Consider the following 19,742-nt stretch of genomic DNA (forward strand, 5'->3'; position numbering starts at 1 on the left):
GACAGCCAGGAGTTCTCAACACCTCACTGCCCACCCGTCCATCCCACGTTGGCTCAGCTTACCTACAAGATGCTGCGCACGATGGTGTGAAGAAAAAGGCACTAAAGCCACTAAAGGCACTAAAGGCACAAGAGCAACAAACCAACCAACTACTCCGACCACTAGCTCACCCACAAAGGAGCACAGAACGCACCGCTCCTCCCCTCATTCCAGACGCTTATGACATCACCAAGGGCCAACAGCCTGGTCCACCATGACCCCCCACAAGGCGGGGAGGCAAGACCAAGTGGTCACGTCTGATTCCAACACAACACCACAACATTCCAGAACTCAGTGTGGGCTTGGAATTCTATCCTGGTGTGGCAGCGCAATGGGAGGTGTTAGGGCACAGCTGAAGAACTGACAGACACCGGACGTTTCCAAAGGAGGGTGCCAGATTAACTCTCAGCAGTCTCTTGCAGGGCTCTTTGGGATGCTTCAATCCCATTTTCACTGCCTAGGTCATTTCTAGAAAGTCCAGCCGACAAATGCTCACTTTGTCTGGGGAACGCCTCTATGCATCATGAATGAAAAATAAAATAAAATGGGCACGTGACCTTGTGACCTCTCTGCTCTTGTTGTCAGCCAGACACCTAAGATGAGCATTACGTGTTCGTGCTCCTGAATGAAGATTCACCCAAGTCTGTGTTCCACTCTGCTCCATCTCTGGGTCTAAAAGAAACACAGACAGAGATGATTACAAGATCCTTTGCACATATGAAAGCCCAGGGTGCACACTAATTCTCTTTAGCAAGAAATACTACTTGAGAATTCACAGAATCCACACATAAACTTACTTTCTCTTTAACCCTTTTCCTTTGTACATGATTCCACTATTTATACCCTCAATTAATGATTCATACTGCACATGATGTTATGATGTAGAATATTGACAGCAACAGCACAAAACCATGACAGAATCCACAGACAGTTTTTTGAGAGGTAGTATGAAAGATGAACAGAAAGGAAATAGATTCATTCAAATAACCTACTTAATCCTCTCCCCATCAAAAAGGAAGCCTTCTGGGCACTGTTACAAGCTGCTCCTAGAACAACTTGCACCACAAACTGCGGTACATACATCTTCTTCCCACAGCACCCTCCCCTCTCTGGTTAGTGTCAGATTCACTCAGGTTAAAATACGTGGATCAGAACAGCCATTCAGTTCTGCTGAGGCGGGATCCCACTGCCGGGATGTCCCCCAGTCCCATTTCCTGCTTTTCCCAGCACGGGTGGTGAAGGGAACAGCAACTGACATCACCTACCCAGACTTCTGCAGGGCCTTCCATTCAGTCTCACATCACAGCGAGAAGCAGGAGAGCTCTCGTTGCACAAAGCTCGGGGCTGCAGAAATCAAGGCTGCCTCTAAGGTGGTGCTTCAAACAACATGTGTAATTGGACACGAGACATGAAAGACAGGGCTGCAAGCGCAACATCAGCGCTTCCTGCAGAGCACATCGCACAGCTGTAGGCACACTGCAGAAGACTCACACAGCACCTGAGAGGTAACAGCTCAGGAAGGAAAACCTTACCCTGTGAACACAGCCACAAGCTACTCTCTTCTTCGTGGCCTTCGTTCACACTGAGCATTTCCCTCAAGAGTGCTGCTCAAGGTGATGCTGTCTCCAGCTGTTGGCCACTTGCACTGCTGGACGCTGCACCCACAGCTCATTCTGCTTGAAGTAAAGCCTGCTGGCTTCACTCCAAAGCACAGGCACAGGCCACAGCCTGATCCACCTGCTTTGTCTGAAAAGCTTCTAAAGCTGCTCTCATTGGATCCCTTCTGCTGCTCGTTCTCTCTGGGCAGGAAGCTCTACTCTCACAGCAACAGCCAAGAGCTGGAAGGCTGGAAACGCCTCCAATCCCCACGGATGATTCTGTCTACAAACACAACAGCTGCCTGCTCTTCAGCAGGGGGATGCTCACCCAGCAAAGCGCTCACCCAGCAGATACCTTTTCCATACTCTCAGAGCTGTCATAACAGTGTGCAGCCCTTGGCACTGCATTTCCAATCAAGGTAAACATAGATCTAAGCTACTCCTTCTGTGTTAATACTTAGATTCCCAGTTGCAGTTGGAGCTCGAGAGCTCAACACAACAGATATGACACGAGGTGCAACTGGAAGACGTGTCTCCAAGCCAACAAAAGCCAACTCACCAACCAAGAGCCAGGTCTTGCTAATTCAACTGATCAGAGCATGTGGGAGGGGGCCGGACATCAGACCACAAGTGTCCATTTCCACTGCAGCTCCATCTAGAGAAGAGCACCAATCAGCAGGTGAGAATGAATTCATTCACAGGCTGCACAATGAGTCAGTTCTTTACACAAAAATACCCCACACTGATCCCCACAAAAAAGGGAACGGCAGGAGCTAATACGGACCAAAGAGGTTCTTGTTCCTACGCCTCATCCTCTCACCCCAAGTCCTGGGTGATGCCCACAGGCTTCAAGTCAGGTCTCAAATCCATTGGACTCCTGTCTCTGGATTTGCCCTGGTCTGGCCCAAGCCCCGGTCCTACCATAGGATTGTAGAATTACTCAGGTTGGAAAAGACCTTGAAGATGATCAAGTCCAACCGCAGCCTAACCAGTACCCTAACTCTAAAAGCCCTACACTAAATCATATCCCTGAGTACCACATCCAAATGGCTCTTAAATACAACCAGGGATGGCGATTCAACCACCTCCCTTGGGAGCCTATTCCAGTCACCAATGCCGAGTACAGAGGCAGGATGACTTCCCTAGTCCTGCTCACCACACCATTCCTGATACAAGCCAGGATTCCATTGGCCCTCTTGGCCACCTGGGCACACTGCTGGCTCATATTCAGCCGAGTGTCCATCAGCACACCAAGGTCTCTTTTCTTCTGGGAGCTTTCCAGCCACACCTCCCCAAGCCTGTAGGGTTGCCTGGGGTTGTTGTGACCAAAATGCAGGACCCGACACTTGGCCCTCATGAAACTCATGCCGTTAGCATGAGTTAACCAGATAGACCCTGGGATGCAGACTGCTCTCCAAAGCCCAACTGGACACCAGCACACAAGAAGTTGATCAGATCCATCCCCAAGCAAGCACCAAGCCTCCCCAGGAAACTCTTTGCCATCAGCTCCGTCATCGCCTTTCCTTTCCTCCACACCTCAATCCCAAAGTAGTTCCCACATCTGCCAGCACGTGTTACCTCCCACCTTCTCATCGCACAGTGCTTCAACAGCACCAAATTTGCTTCTGGGGCCCTCCTTCACCTCACTGTGCTAACACTCAACTGTCATTATGATTAAACCACATTCTTTCTTTCCTCCTCAAAATAAAATGATTCTCAGACTAGAGGAATAGAAGGCTGAATCTGAGACACCCCCAGTCTGCAAAATAATCTGCTGCTTGGAAGCAAAGCGCTGTGCCAAGGAGTGCAGCTGCAAGCCGCAGGAGAAAAGTCACCATGCTGCCCTTCTCCTTTAGAACAGAAGGAAACACCACAGAAAGACAGAGCAGGCTTCACAAGCTCAAAATCCAGCACATCAAGCTGGCAAGAGATGATTCTGAACTGCCCTCGTTTACACTCATCTCCACAGTGGGGTCCGTCGTGGAGAGCTGAGAAGGAACTTACTGGCAGAGGCAGGGCCCTTCCCTGCAGCACTCCTTCTGTTAGTTCAGATTTAACTTACACAGAAATCCTAGCAGACGTTCTCACTGAGAACTGCACCTAAAATTCTTCCTTCCAGAGGAAAACAGGCCCAACACGCGGTTGTATACAATGCTTTCATCAAAACGAAGCAGAGATGGCACAGCAGGACAGACCTACTCAGAGTGCATGTTAGAAGCCATTCAAGAACCTAGTCGTTCTTGCTGCAGGTCCCCCGACTTCTGTTAAAAGCTGAACTGTCTCCAGAGCACCTGTTTCCATCAGCTGCCACCATCTAAAACAGCCAGCCTTCCTGCGGTCACCTGGCCCAAACATCCCTTTTGCTCTACGCTTGATTCCTGCAAGAGATCACAGTAAGGGATCACAGTGCTGGCACAGCTGAAACATAAAGGGTGTGCGAGTTCCCTGTTAGCACTCAGTGTGAACAAATCTACCAATGAGCAACACCGTGAATCCTCACTCACCTCAGCAGAGGTCAGCCCGCACCCCAGCCTTCCGCCTATCCACGTGCACATGCACACATGTGCAATGCTCTGCCCCTTCTACACACCCTCATGCACGCAACGCATCTTGTACCCTCCTTAGCATTCACAAACGTGCAAAACATCCCTGGGAACACATATGTGCCAACAAATACCACAAAACATCCCTTTGTCTCGTTGGGATGTCCCCCAGTCCCATTCCCTGCTTTTCCCAGCACGGGTGAGGAAAGGAACATCAACTGACATCACCTGCCCAGACTTCTGCAGGGCCTTCCATTCAGTGTGAACAAATCTACCACTGAGCAACACCCTGAGACCCCACTCACCTCAGCAGAGGTCAACCTGCAACCCTAGACTTCTACCCATCCACGTGCACACACACACCTGTGCGCCACCCTGCCTGCTTTGCAAACCCATGTGCATGCACCGCAACGTGTGTGCTCATTTCCATTCACAGACGTGTGCAAACCATCCCTGGGAACACGTACAAGCCAACACCTACCAGAAAACATCCCTTTGTGTGCACCTGTGTGCAACCCAACTCCTCAGCACAGCCCTGTGCAAGCACACACTTGTGCCACCGTGTCCACGCACCCCCCGTGTGCTCACACACACTCATGCATCCACATCCCTTGGTGGAGCCTCCTCGTAAGCAGGGGGATGCCCACCCAGCAAAGCACTCACCCAGCAGATGCCATTTCCTTACTCTCACAACTGCCACAACTGTGTGCAGCGCTTGGCACTGCGTTTCCAATCCAAGCTCAAGCATCTAAACCATTCCTTCTGAGTTAATACTTAGATCCCCAGTTTGGGCTGGTGCTCAACTGGTCAACAAATCAGAAATAACACAATGTGCAACTGGAAGACATGTCTCAAAACCCGGAAAATCCAACTCTCTGACCTCGGCACAACTTACCGACCAACAGCCAGGCCTTGACAACTTGGCTGATCTGAGCACGTGGGAGGGGCCACACATCGGACCACAGGTGTCCGTTTCCACTGCAGCTCCCTGTAGGGAGCAGCACCAATCAGCAGGCATGAACGAACTCATTCACAGGCTTCGCAATGAGTCTGTTTCTTTATACAAAATAACCCACACCTATTCCTAATTAAAAAAGGGAGGAGTTAATATGGACCAAAGAAGTTCCTGTTCCTACGCCTCATCCTCTCACCCCAACTCAAGAACAAGTTGAGCAAGCACTAAGAACTAAGCACTAATAACGAGAACAAAGTGCACCGGATTCAACCTGGCCCGCTCCGACCCTCAGTCACACCAGGGATGCAAACTCATCCTCAAAGCCAGGCTGGACATCAACACATGCATCATTCTTCAAACACCCCATCCCAGCAGCAAGGGATCAAAGCGCTGGGACAGCAGAAACAAAAATGCTGTGAGAGTTTCCTGTTGGCACTGAACATGAACAAATCTACCGCTGAGCAACAGGATGTGAGACAAACAGCAGAAAACAACCAACCTGCAGAACTAACTCGTTTGGGGTTGGCCCGGATGTTTGCAAGCTCCCTTCCCATGGTCCAGGCCAAGCTTGAAGTGCTGCTCCTCATTTGCACAGGGGGAGAACACTGCAGATGGGATGTGGTAGCTATGCACAGCATGCCTTTCTCTTGCTTTTCCTCTCTCCATCTTCCATTAGCAAACAGCATCTCAAAGCTTTCCTTCCTGAAAAATTCACTGGTAAAAAAAGAACTGGCAAGCTTGCTTTTAAAACTGAATTGTTTATACAGTTTGATGCTTTAAAGCAGAAGCTCACCCAGCAATGACCTACGTCAAACAAGCTCAACATGCAGGGAAAAGTTATTTCTCTCTGTCGGCAGGCTTTGCACACATTCACAGGTGCAACAGTCTGCCCAGTTCTCAGCACAACTTTACTAATCACAGAAATCCAGTTTACACTCGGCACCTTTTTCCCTCTTCTGTAATACTGTCCTGCTGCAAAAAGCAATGATGCTTCTTCACATCACAACCCAGCCTCCACTGATACTTGCAGTTATTCCTTCCCAGCTGAAAGACTCCACACTTGCTCTTGCTAAACCTCATTAGTTTCCCGTTGGCCCAGCTCTCCAACCTGCCCACGTCTTGCTGAATGGCAGCACAGCCTTCCAGTGTGCCAGCCACTGCTCCCAGCTTTGACTCACTGGCATACTTACCAAGGGTGGACACTACCCCCTCATCAAGGTCGCTGACAAAGGCGTTGAACAAGACCAGACCCAGCACCGCCACTCACAGTTCTCCAGCCGCACTCTGCACCGCCGATCACCACCCTCTGAGCTTGGCCAATCAGCCTGCTCTGAGCCCACCTCACCGGCCACTCATCTATCCCACACTTTCTCAGCTTCATTACCAGGATCTTGTGGGAGACTGTATCAAAAGCATTGCTCAAGGCAAGGTAGATGACCTCCACTGCTCTCCCGCCATCTGCCCAGCTGCTGATGCCATTGTAGAAGGCTAACAGGTTGGTCAAGTACAATTTGCCCTTGGTCAATCCATGCTGACTATTCCTGAACATCTTCCTCTTCTCCAATTGCTTGGAGATGCCATCTAGAACAAGCTGTTCCAGCACCTTTCTGTGCTTCTTTATACCACAAAAGCTAGGAAAGAAGAAAATATTTCCACATTAGGCAGACATTTCAAGGAGGCTCCAGACAAGTGGAGACAGGGGATAGCACTGGCAAGCCAAAGCAGGTCAAAATTTCCCACACAGTGTTAGCTACGGGGACGATAAATCATGTCTCCCAGATGGCTTGCACTAGAACACCCAACCAGAAATAATAGAAGCTGCCAAGATACGAGTTTATCACAACCCAGAAGTCCTTTAGATCATGCACTCCCTGGTGTAGTGACACTGGAGGATCACAATCCTTTGAGAAAAGAACCGGGCCTGCTAAGCTCCATCCCACCCTCCCAAGGAAAAGCAAACCAACCGCACCGCTGCCAGCACAACCCTGCAGCACACAGCAAGGAACACGAACAGCTACCCAGTGCTCCCCTTCACTCCCAGCCTAACTACAAGTCGACAGGAGGATTCAGCAGGAAATCAATACAAAACACATGTGAGTGTACACAGGATTGAATAAAGCTTGGATGGAACTGCACACGCGTGTGTGTGTACACAGGGCTGCACGAGTGTCTGAGAGCACATCCCCCTATTGTCCACCCTATAGACTCATATCCCCCCAAATCAGAGAATCATAGAATGGCCCAGGTTGCAAAGGACCGCAGCCATCACCTAGTTTCAACTCCCCTGCTAGGTGCAGGGATGCCAACCACCATACCTGGCTGCCCAGAGCCACATCCAGCCTGGCCTTGAATGCCTCCAGTGATGGGGCATCCACAACCTCTTTGGGCAGCCTGTTCCAGGTCGTCACCACCCTCTGAGCGAAAAACATGTTCCTAAGATCCAACCTATACCTCCCCCGTCTCAGTTTAAAACCATTCCCCCTTGTCCTATCACTATCCAGCCTCGTAAACAGCCATTCCCCCTCCTGTTTATATGCTCCCTTCAGGTACTGAAAGGCCACAATGAGGTCTCCCTGCAGCCTTCTCTTCTCTAAGCTAAACAAGCCCAGGTCCCTCCACCTTTCCTCATAGGAGAGCTGCTCCAGCCCTCTGATCATCACAGTGGCTCTCCTCTGGACCCACCCCAACAGCTCCACATCCCTCCCAGGCCTGGACACAGTGATGCAAATAGGGCCTCACAAGAGCTGAGCAGGAGGGGACGATCACCTCCCTCTCCCTGCTGGCCACCCATTTTTCAGTGCAGTCCAGAACACGCATGGATCTATTTTTTTCATATGTACAATCCCATAGATGAACATATATATACCACACCTACACCCCCACAATCTCCTACAACTACATATTCCTCCCCATGTCCCCTGAGAGCACCTAGTAGCCCCATATCACCCTAAGGCCCCCACAACCCTCTATCACTCTATACACCACCCCTTAAAGCTTCATACCTGCCCATCAGTCACAGGCCCACCTCAGTGCTGCGTCTGGGTGTTGAAAGGGCCCGGGGGCACTGGGAGCAGTGCTGGGCTGGGGGGGCACAGCCTGGACGCTGGCAGTAGTGCTGTGGCCGTGTGGGACCCAAGTCCTCGATCCATCCCAAGGCCACGGCCCTTCGCACAGCCACATCCCCCATCCCAGTCCTACACTCCACATCCCAACCGCCCTTGCCACGGGGGAGGGCAGGGCAGTGTGCTCGGAGCTGCGCAGGGCTCCTCTCCCCGTCCCAGTGCCGTTGTGCCGCACTCCTCCGGCGGAGCTGTCCTCAGCACTCGCTCCCGTTGTGCCGCGGTTTCCTCCAACGGCCGGCACACAACGGCCACTCCCGCGCACTGCGGCTCAGCCAATCGGAGCCGGCGGAGCTGCCGCTGCCCAATGGGAGGCCGGGGGAGGGGCAGACACCGGTCAGGGTGAGCTCCTCGTGCCGCAGTGCGATGGTGGCCGGGCTGGGGCTGGAGGTTGGGGTTGAACTTGGAAGTGCTGATGGCACGGACACGTTTATGGTACAGCACATGGATGGAGGTGTCTGCATTGTTAGTCACATATTGCCATTGCCATGCTGAACAGATACACGCAAGTACTGGGATGCTATCATGAGGAATCCAGTAGTTACATTTAATTTAGAAGCAAGATGCAATTAAAAGCATGCTTAAATAAAAGCACACCCTTTTCTTTCACTCAATATAATAGCCCAGAAAAAAAATAAAAACAAACCAAAACCCTCATGATGAATGTTAAAGAAATTATCTACTAGATCTCGATGGAAAGTGGAACCACATGGTAGTTTCAGGAACACAGCACTTGTCTCATGATCTGAATGCATCTCAAGGCATGCTCCTTGTGACACTGCCAGAACTTCTATCATTAACAGACGAGCACCGTGCCCTGATAGATGGTTAAACCGCTTGCAGTGCACTGTCAGATGCACAGGCTGGTGGCTGTATGTGCTGTCACCAAATAAACCAAACACTGAAATCTTTCAGAATTTTAGGACCTGCAAGCATTGCATTCATATTTAAAATAAAAAATTCCTAAGCTACACATGTTCTAGGTTTCCATTTGTTAGATACAACATACCTTTGGAAGCAGGCGCCTGAAAGGGTATGCCTTCTACTTGCTTCTCTGCCTGGCTCTTTGAAAAGAAGGCCTTTGGAGCAGGAAGTGCAAAGGGCAGCTCATTTCTTAATGCTGACTCTGCATCAACATTCTCTGTGTTTGCACGCTTCTTAGATGCCACTTTTCTTGTCACTGGAGTTGACAGTGTGAATTCCATATCACCCAGTTGAGTATCATGCCTCGAATGCTGCCATAGACAGAACAAAAGGTTTTCTGATCACATCCGGAGAAATTACTGTCAAGGAAATTCTAACAGCTGAGAAGGTCAGACACAATGCTTATAAAAATATCATGCACTACTTGTCTGTTGAACAAAAGAGTTTAAACCTCTGATTCTCTCCTAGAATAAGTTCGTTTCTTATAGACTGTCAAATGCCATTTTTTCACAGAATCACAGAATCACGGAATTGCAGGGGTTGGAAGGGACCTCTAGAGATCATCGAGTCCAACCCCCCTGCCAAAGCAGGCTCCCTACACCATGTCACAGAGGTAGGCGTCCAGGCAGGTCTTAAATATCTCCAGAGGAGACTCCACCACCTCCCTGGGCAGCCTGTTCCAGTGCTCCGTCACCCTCACTGTAAAGAAGTTCTTCCGCACATTTGTGCGGAACTTCCTATGCTGTACTTTCATCCCATTACCCCTAGTCCTATCCCCATGCACTACTGAAAAGAGACCAGACTCACCACTACGGCTCCCACAACTCAGGTATTTATAAACCTGGATCAAGTCCCCTCTCAGCCTTCTTTTCTCAAGGCTAAACAGACCCAGTTCCCTAAGTCTCTCCTCATAGGGGAGATGCTCCAGGCCCTTCACCATCTTAGTGGCCCTCCACTGGACTCTTTCCAAGAGATCCCTGTCTTTTTTGTACTGGGGAGCCCAGAACTGGATACAATATTCCAGATGAGGCCTCACCAGGGTAGAGTAGAGGGGGAGGATCACCTCCTTCGACCTGCTGGACATGCTCTTTTTAATACACCCCAGGATGCCATTGGCTTTTTTGGCTACAAGGGCACACTGCTGGCTCATGGTTAATCTATAGTCCACCAGGACGTCCAGGTCCCTCTCAGCAGATCTCCTCTCCAGCAGGTCTTCCCCCAGCCTGTACTGGTGTATGCAATTATTTCTACCTAGGTGCAAGACTCTACACTTGCTTTTGTTAAACCTCATCTGATTTCTTACTGCCCAGCTCTCCAGCCTGTCCAGGTCTCGTTGAATGGCAGCCCAGCCTTCAGGCGTGTCAGTCCATCCTCCCAACTTCGTGTCATCACAAACTTGCTGAGGGTGGTCACTATCCCCTCATCAAGGTCGTTGATGAAGATGTTGAACAAGACCGGATCCAGTACATACCCCTGGGGCACGCCGCTAGTTACAGGCCTCCAGCCAGACACTGCACCGCCAACGACAACCCTCTGCACTCTGCCAGTCAGCCAATTCTCGACCCACTTCACCGTCCACTCATCTATCCCATACTTCCTCAGCTTTGTTATAAGGATGTCATGGGGGACAGTATCAAAAGCCTTACTGAAATATAGACTACATCTACTGCCCTCCCCCCGTCCACCCAGCTAGTGACATCTTCATAAAAGGCCACCAGGTTGGTCGAGCACGACCTCCCCATGCTGGGTACTCCTGATAACCTCCTTTTCTCCCAGTTGTCTGGGGATGGCATCCAGCACAAGCTGATCCATCACCTTCCCTGGGACAGAGGTGAGGCTGACTGGCCTATAGTTACCCGGGTCTTCCTTCTTGCCCTTTTTGAAGACTGGAGTGACATTGGCCGTCCTCCAGTCTTCAGGCACCTCCCCAGTTCTCCAAGACCTCTGATAGATTACAGAGAGCGGCTCAGCAATGAGCTCTTCCAGCTCTCTCAGCACCCGCGGATGCACCCCATCACTTAGTATGGGGCCCACATTCTCCCTAGCCTTCCTTTTGCTGTTAACGTATTTAATAAAGCCTTTTTTATTATTCTTTATCTCCTTAGCTAGATTCAACTCCAGGTGGGCTTTCACCTTCCTGGTTGCATCTCTGCAGTCCCTGACTACATTCTTGTATTGTTCCCAAGTGGTCAGACCCTTTTTCCACATATCATGTACTTTCTTCTTTCTGCGGAGCTTGCGCATGAGCTCCTTACTCATCCATGCAGTTCTCCTTGCACATTTTCCTGATTTCTAAGTCACAGGGACACACTGATCCTGAGCTTGGAAGAAGAGCCGTTTAAACGCTATCCAGCTCTCACAGGCCCCCTTGCCTTCCAGCACCCTGGCCCACAGGATAGCCCCAAGTAGGTCCCGAAGGAGATCAAAGTTGGCTGTCCTAAAGTCCAGGGTAGCAATCCTACTTTTTTCTTTGCTTCCTCCACTCAGGATCTCGAACTCCACCATCTCATGGTCACTACATCCCTTTTTCATTATTCAGTCCCTCATCTACTCATTGTCACCTTCCAACATGGCTCCTTGTGTAACTCCACTGATACCTCCACATCTACATACAGCTTCACTGTCAAACATCAGCTCCGTGTCCCCCCCCCCAGACACCTCAACATCCCCCCCCAACCATTTCTGCCCCCCAACCATCTCTGCCCCCCATCATCTCAGCATTACTGTAGTATCAGAACCAGAACTGACCTCCTGTAGTGCTGTTCTAGGTGGAGCAATGTGATGGCAGAGAAGCCAAGTCCTGGAGCTCCATCCAGCAGCTCTTGGTCCAAGGCAGCTACAGAGCAGAAGAGCTTCTTCATGTGGGTTCATGTGGGTAGATGTGACCTCAGCAAGGAGCTCCAGCAAATAACTGCTGCCCCCCGCAGTGCCAGACCTTATATGAGCACCAGGAGGGGGCGGAGCCAGCCCTTCAGCCAATCGGATGCGTTGCCTGCTCTTGGGCTGTACTGCTGTGTCTCCGCCCCATCATGGCTTCCAACCATGACTAAGCATTTCTATTATATCACCCTAATTATATAATGATATCATCCCCCCCCATCACCCCCCATCATTCCAATGTCCCCCCCCCATAACCCCCCATCTTCCCAACGTCCCCCCAGCATCAACCTCAGAGTGGTGCCCATAGTGTCACCCCATTGCGACACTGAGATCTGCACCCCCGTGTCCATATACTGTGCTGTCGTTTCTCCTCTATCCATAACCCTCCCCTTTAAGAACAAATATAATTATTAACCTGTTATTGCTTTGTTTTTGTGTTTGTTTTTGATTGGAGCTGTTATGTAACATCCTGATTGGGCACCTGCTGAAGAGAGGGGCCCACCCCATGGGCACAGGTGGGGGCCGTTGAGGGGTGGATTGTGATTGGTTGGAGCCTGGCTCCTCCCCTCCTTGATTCGTATTTAAGGGCTGGGAAGGGCAGGGGGCAGCATCAGTTCCAGCTCAGTGCTCCTATGGGAGCATTGAGGGAGAGTATTCTCCTTCCTTCTGCTTTTGAGCTCTGGATACCATATGGGATGCGACTCTGCTTGGAGATCCTTTCCTTTGGGGTCAGTGGTGAGTCTTTGGCTTTGCAATGGGGTAAGGAATTTCTTCTTTATTACTGGACTGATGTCTTCTCCTTTAGATTGCTCCTAGCAGCACTTATGGATCGGTATGAGAAGGAGCTGTATCTAGAGCCTCCTTCCTTTGGATGGAGGGCTCAGCCTTCACAATGGGGTGATCAATCCCTTCTTTATTGCAGGGTTTGGGGGTGGAATGGGTCACTTTGGGATGCTCCATCCCTAGAGGAGTTTGAGGCTGTGGGACCTTGGTGTGGTGGTTGGGTAATGTCCCCATAGCAGGAGGGTTGAATGGAGATGGTCGTGATGGTCTTCAGTGCTGATCATCATTTGATTCTATGCTCATATATTGCAGAGTATCAGCCCCAATGCTGGCTGCTATGGGATGTTGTTCATCATTATCTCCATCTGGATTCGGAGCCATTGGCTGCTGCTCTCTGGACTCGTTTCTACAGCCAGTTCTTCATCCATCTCATCATCTTCCCATCCAGTTGGTGTCTTCATCACTTGGACATGAGGACGGTGTGGGGTCCTGCATCAGAGGCCTTGTTGAAGTCTAAGTAGTTGATATCAGCAGCTCTTCCTTCGTCTACTGATGCATCAGTGCCATCATAGAAGTCTATGAGGTCAGTCAAGGAGGATTTGCCCTTGGTGAGGCCGTGTTGGTTCTCCATCATCCCTTCCTGCCTTCCATGAGCCCTGGGTCCTTCTATGAGGATCTCCATCATCACCTCCTGCCTTCCATGAGCCCTGGGTCCTTCTATGAGGATCTCCATCATCACCTCCTGCCTTCCGTGAGCCCTGGGTCCTTCTATGAGGATCTTCTTTGTGGTCATTCCCAGCACAGCAGTGGGACCAACGGCTCAGCGGTTCCTGGACTCATCCCTTCTACCTTCCTACAAAGGAGCACCATGTTGGCCGTGGTTCTGCTCACATCTCATCTGGACCCATAGACTGTGTGATTTCAGGACCTTGGTTGGTCCTGCACTGGTTTGTTGACCTTATAAGGTCCAGTGGGGTCTCATGGGGTCCCGGTGGGGTCTCAGGGGGCCCCGTTGGTCCCGGTGGGGTCTCAGGGGGCCCCGTTGGTCCCGGTGGGGTCTCAGGGGGCCCCGTTGGTCCCGGTGGGGTCTCAGGGGGCCCCATTGGTCCCGGTGGGGTCTCAGGGGGCCCTATTGGTTCCAGCATCCCTCCCTACCAAACCCAAGGTGAGTGCTGTGTCTATGAGCTGCCCTGCAGATGTGGGCAGTGCCTTCATTGTTGTGTTGTGTCCAACAGGTTCCAGCAGAGCACAGAGATGTGTGGCTCCTGTTGAGAGCAGTGAGGAACAGAAACCTGCATTGCTTGGACCCAGCTTTGCTGATGGTAACTCTCAGCCCAGCAGGTAAGGGCAGCACACACAATTGCTTTTTACCTGTTCCATACTGAAATTGAAGGTAATGTTCCATTATTATAATGATAATGTCTGCTCTCATCCTTCTGCATTCTCTTTTCCTCTGTTCTCTGCTGTTTCTCCAGCATTTCCTGCAGTGTTTCCTTTGTTCTCATTTTGCTGTTCTGTTCATTCAATGGGCCTTGTTGTTCATTTTGGTGCTTCATTCCCTTCAGCCTTTCATTCCATGTTGGAGTTCCAAGCAGTTTCCTCTGCTGCCTTGCCCTCCATCTTGATCATCTTTGCAATGTTCTATTGGGCCTTGCCCCCCATCTTGATGTTTCTTGTAGTGCCCTTTTGGGCCTTGCCCCCCATCTTGGTGTTTGCTGCAGTTTTCTCTTCAGCTTTGCCTTCCATCTTGATGTTCCTCGCAGTGTTCTTTTGGGCCTTGTCCTCATCTTGATGTTCTCTTTGGCCCTTGCCCTCCATCTTGATGTTTTACATGATCTTTTTTTGGCCCTTGCCCTCCATCTTGATGTTTCAGCAGTGCTGTTTTGGGCCTTGCCCTCTGTTTTGCAGTTCCTTGCAGCGTTCTTTTAGGCCTTGCCCTACATCTTGATGTTGTATGTGCCCTTTTGGGCCTTGTTCTCCATCTTGATGTTCCCTGCAGTGTTCTTTATGGCCTTGCTCTATTTTGCAGTTCCATGCAGCATTCTTTTGGGCCTTGCCCTCTGTTTCATTGTTCTCTTTGTTGTTCTCTTGGCTCCCCACGCTGTTTTCCCTTTGGCCTTTGTTCTTGGTGTTCCCTATAATGGCCTGTTTGCTGTTGCTTTTGCTTTGGCTTTCCTTTGGCTTTCCTTATTGCTTTTGTCCTTGTCTTACCCTTGCCTGTTTGCTTTGCTTTTCTGTTGCAGTGTCTTTCTGTGGTTGTTCTGCTTGCGTATGGCCTTTGGGATTTGCTGGGAGGTTTTGTTTGTGTTAATCTTGATCTGCTCCCCCGGCTTAATGCGGGTTGTAGTGATAATGACTGTAACCTGTATTTGTTAATGGAACTGATATTTACCTAATATTTACCCAATACTAAAGATGTCTGTTATGATAAATGCAGTCATAAAAGTGATGCTTAGTGCTTTATGTGAAAGTTACTTTAATTATGATCATAGTGTGGAATACAATTGTTAAACTTACTGGAAATCTAGACTTAAAAATAGCATTAATTATATCCATAATAGCATTAATTCTATCCCAGCGCCTTCATTGCCTTTTTTTGTTCAGCAGGTTTCATCAGAGCACAGAGATGTGAGGCTCCCGATGAGAGCAGCGAGGAACAGAAACCTGCATAGCTTGGACCCAGCTTTGCTGATGGTAACTCTCAGCCCAGCAGGTAAGGGCAGCACATAGCAATTGGTTTTTACTTGTTCCATACTGAGATGCATGGTTAGTGTTTCTGAGCTCATTTCTGCACTCCGTGGTGTCCTATGAGCTGTCTGTGCTTGTCCTACTGTGTTGTCTTTGTGTTTGGTCTTTGCTGTTGCTCAGCTGTTTCTTGCAGTGTTTTTCTTGCCCTCCATTTTGACATTATTTGAGGCATTCTCTTGGGCCTTGCCCTCCATTTTAGCATTCCTTGCGTCGTCCTCTTAGGCCTTGCTCTCCATTTTGGCATTCCTTGCGTCGTCCTCTTAGGCCTTGCCCTCCATTTTGATGTTCCTTGTGTCGTTCTATTCGGTCTTGCCCTCCATTTTGGTGTTCCTTGTGTCGTCCTCTTAGGCCTTGCCCTCCATTTTGGTGTTCCTTGCATTGTCCTCTTAGGCCTTGCCCTCCATTTTGGTGTTCCTTGCATCGTCCTCTTAGGCCTTGCCCTCCATTTTAGCATTCCTTGCATCGTCCTCTTAGGCCTTGCCCTCCATTTTAGCATTCCTTGCGTCGTCCTCTTAGGCCTTGCCCTCCATTTAACATTCCTTGCGTCGTCCTCTTAGGCCTTGCCCTCCATTTTGGTGTTCCTTGCATCATCCTCTTAGGCCTTGCCCTCCATTTTAGCATTCCTTGCGTCGTCCTCTTTGGCCTTGCCCTCCATTTAACATTCCTTGCATCGTCCTCTTAGGCCTTGCCCTCCATTTTAGCATTCCTTGCATCGTCCTCTTAGGCCTTGCCCTCCATTTTAGCATTCCTTGCATCGTCCTCTTAGGCCTTGCCCTCCATTTAACATTCCTTGCGTCGTCCTCTTAGGCCTTGCCCTCCATTTTGGTGTTCCTTGCATCATCCTCTTAGGCCTTGCCCTCCATTTTAGCATTCCTTGTGTCGTCCTCTTTGGCCTTGCCCTCCATTTAACATTCCTTGCGTCGTCCTCTTAGGCCTTGCCCTCTGTTTTGGCATTCCTTGCGTCGTTCTGTCGGGACTTGCCCTCCATTTTGGTGTTCCTTGCGTCGTTCTATTGGGACTTGCCCTCCATTTTGGCATTCCTTGCGTCGTTCTCTTAGGCCTTGCCCTGTTAGTGGTCTATTGAGCTTTGCCCTTTATTTCAGTGTTCCCTTTATCATTTTCTTGGTTTCTGACTCTGCTTTCTCCTTGGCCTTTCTTCTTTGTGTTCCTATAATGGTCTCTGTGCTGTTGGCTTTGCTTTGGCTTTTCCCTTGGCTTTCCTTATTGCTTTTGTGTTTGTCTTACCCTTGGCTGCTTGCTCTGCTTTTCTCTTGCAGTGTCTTTGTGGTTGTTCTGCTTGTCTTTGGGTTGTGCTCGGAGGCTTTGTTTGTGTTGATCTTCATCTGCTCACATGAATTAATGTGGGCTGTAGTTATAATCACTGTAACCTGTAGTGTTTTTGTTCATATAAGTTTTAACCCAATATTAAGATGTTTGCTATGGTAAATGTAGCTCTAAAAATTGATGCCCTGTGTTTTCTATGAAAGTTACTTCAATTATAATCCTAGTGTGGAATACAATTGTTAAACTTACTGCATATTTAAACTTATCAATAGCATTAATTATATCCCTCATAGCATTGATTATATCCCTCATAGCATTAATTATATCCTTCATAGTATGAATTACATCCTACTGCTCCCTTCCATCACAGTTAGTGTAATGATTGCAGTGTGCTACCCTGCAGATGTGGGCAGTGCCTTCATTGTCGTGTTGTGTCCAACAGGTTCCAGCAGAGCACAGAGATGTGCGGCTCCTGATGAGAGCAGCGAGGAACAGAAACCTGCATTGCCTGGACCCAGCTTTGCTGATGGTAACTCTCAGCCCAGCAGGTAAGGGCAGCACATAGCAATTGGTTTTTACTTGTTATGTACTGAGATGCAAGGTTAGTGTTTTTGACTTCATTTTTGCACTCTGTGGTGTCCTATGGGCTGTCTGTGCTTGTCCTACTGTGTTGTCTTTGTGTTTGGTCTTTGCTGTTGCTCAGCTGTTTCTTGTAGTCTTTTTCTTGCCCTCCATTTTGACATTCTTTGAGGCATTCTCTTGGGCCTTGCCCTCCATTTTGGCATTCCTTGCGTCGTCCTCTTTGGCCTTGCCCTCCATTTTTTCATTCCTTGCGTTGTTCTCTTAGGCCTTGCCCTCCATTTTGGTGTATCTTGCATCATTCTTTTGGGCTTTGCAGTCCATTTAGGCATCCATTGCATCATTCTTTTGGACTTTGCCGTCCATTTAGGCATCCATTGCATCATTCTTTTGGGCTTTGCCGTCCATTTAGGCATCCATTGCATCATTCTTTTGGACTTTGCTGTCCATTTAGGCATCCATTGCATCATTCTTTTGGGCTTTGCCGTCCATTTAGGCATCCATTGCATCATTCTTTTGGGCTTTGCCGTCCATTTAGGCATCCATTGCATCATTCTTTTGGGCTTTGCTGTCCATTTAGGCATCCATAGCATCATTCTTTTGGGCTTTGCAGTCCACTTTGCCATTCCTTTTCTTGTTCTCTTGGGCTTTGCCCTCCTTTTCAGTGTTCCCTGCATCCTTTTGTAGGGCCTTGCCCAATATTTTGATATTCTCTTGGGTGCTTTCTTCCATTTTGCAGTTGCCTGCATCATTTTGTTGCGCCTTTATGTCCCTATTCCTGTTCTCTGCAGTGTTTTGTGTTGTATTATGTTCTGTTTTGATGTTTTTTGTGCTGCTCTTTTGGGCCTTGCTGTTCATTTTGGCATTGTCTGTGTTCTTCTTTTGCACTTTTTGCTCCATTTTGGTGTTTTTTGTAGCAGATTTTTGGGCCTTGCCCACTATTTTACATTTTCATGTCCCACTTGTTTCAGCCCATTGATCTAACTATCTCTTTTTCTTCCTTAGGGCCCTTATATTCCCTGGCTGATGGATGTTCCCCTTTGGTGCAGCGCTCCATGCTGCCATGCAGGCGTTTAATAAAGCTTTGGGGGGCTGACGATCCATCACAACAGCACATCAGCTTCATGTTAGTCAATTAACCTCCATTTAATTGGAATTAGCTTTTGAGTTAAGTTCTGTTAACCCATTTGGTTTAAGGTTTGTGTTCAGTTAACCTTACCCAAATTGGTTTTAGGTTTGACATCACGCTTAAACAAATTGGTTTTAGCTTAGTAATCTATTAACTTCACCCACATTGGGTTTTGTTTTGTAATCATGTAACTGCAACTAAATTGGTTTTTGATATGTTGTTAATTAATCTTAATTAAGTTGGTTATAGCTTTTTAATTAATTCTTTTAACAAAATTGGCTTTAGCTTTCATTCAGTCATTGTTAATCAAATTGGCTTTAGTTTTGCCATTCTTTTTAATTAAATTGGCTTTAGTTTTGCAATCATTTAATGTTACTTAAATTGGTTGTAGCTTTACAACCATTTAAGTTTAATTTAATTGGCTGTAGCTTTGCAGTCTATCTACCTTAATTGAATTGGCTTTAGCTTTACAGTCATTTAATCTTAATCTAATTGGCTTTAGCTTTGCAATCATTGAATTTTAACCCAATTGGCTTTAACTTTGCTATTATTTAACCTTAACCAAATTGGTTTAAGGTTTGATTTCAATTAGTATCAGCCAAATTGGCTTTAAGTTTGGCTTCAAATTAGCTCAAATTAGCTCAAATTAGCTCAAATTAGCTCAAATTAGCTCAAATTAGCTCAAATTAGCTCAAATTAATTGGCTTTATTTTTGAAATCCAATTATTTTAGCCAAATTGGCTTTATTTATCCTTGCTTACGGGGCTGGGCTAGCCCATTATTTTCTATCCGGGCTAACCCAGCCCCGTAACCTACATTCACGGCCTGAGGGAGCCGAGTTGCTTCCCGGCCACTCTTTGACTCGTGCCCATTTGCGGCCACTCTTTGACTCGTGCCCATTTGCACCCATTTTGAGTTGCGCTGGTTTCAGTGCTGTGCGGCCATTTTGAATGTGCCACATTGGCTTTAGCTTTGCGGTCAATTATTGTTAATCAAATTGGCTTTAATACTGAGTCCATTCATGTTTGTGTTATTGATTTCAGTTTTGCCTTGCTGTGTATGTAATGTGCTGATGCTGTAATTGTACCTTGTGCCATGCAATGTACTGTACATTTGGATGCTGCGCCTGTAACCCGGGATGGACAATTTTCTGTGTATATG

At 48.5% G+C, this 19,742-nt stretch overlaps 2 long non-coding RNA genes across 4 annotated transcripts in view; one reads left to right on the forward strand and one right to left on the reverse strand.

Moving 5' to 3' along the window:
• Nucleotides 1–630: 630 nt before the first annotated feature.
• On the reverse strand, nucleotides 631–12,081 carry LOC116652976 (uncharacterized). 3 transcript variants are annotated; one of them, XR_014932339.1, is made up of 5 exons: nucleotides 11,927–12,081; nucleotides 9,264–9,489; nucleotides 6,520–6,766; nucleotides 5,635–5,837; nucleotides 631–711 (listed from the first exon to the last, which is right to left on the reverse strand). It is a non-coding gene; the product is annotated as an uncharacterized LOC116652976 (long non-coding RNA). The 3 variants fall into 3 exon arrangements; XR_014932338.1 differs by lacking the exons at nucleotides 9,264–9,489; nucleotides 11,927–12,081 and adding an exon at nucleotides 8,138–8,488; XR_014932340.1 differs by lacking the exons at nucleotides 6,520–6,766; nucleotides 9,264–9,489; nucleotides 11,927–12,081 and adding an exon at nucleotides 6,326–6,461.
• Nucleotides 12,082–15,139: 3,058 nt separating this feature from the next.
• LOC146762959 (uncharacterized) overlaps nucleotides 15,140–19,742 on the forward strand; it is a 4,938-nt gene continuing 335 nt past the window's right edge. Inside the window, exons 1-2 of the long non-coding RNA XR_014932342.1 lie at nucleotides 15,140–15,554; nucleotides 17,316–19,742. The exon at nucleotides 17,316–19,742 is cut by the window's right edge and continues 335 nt beyond it. This is a non-coding gene — a long non-coding RNA (uncharacterized LOC146762959). The remainder of the gene's footprint in view (nucleotides 15,555–17,315) is intronic.

Source organism: Coturnix japonica, chromosome 1 (assembly GCF_054131305.1).
Source record: "Coturnix japonica strain WE chromosome 1, WE-NBRP24, whole genome shotgun sequence".
Taxonomy (NCBI): Eukaryota; Metazoa; Chordata; class Aves; order Galliformes; family Phasianidae; genus Coturnix; species Coturnix japonica.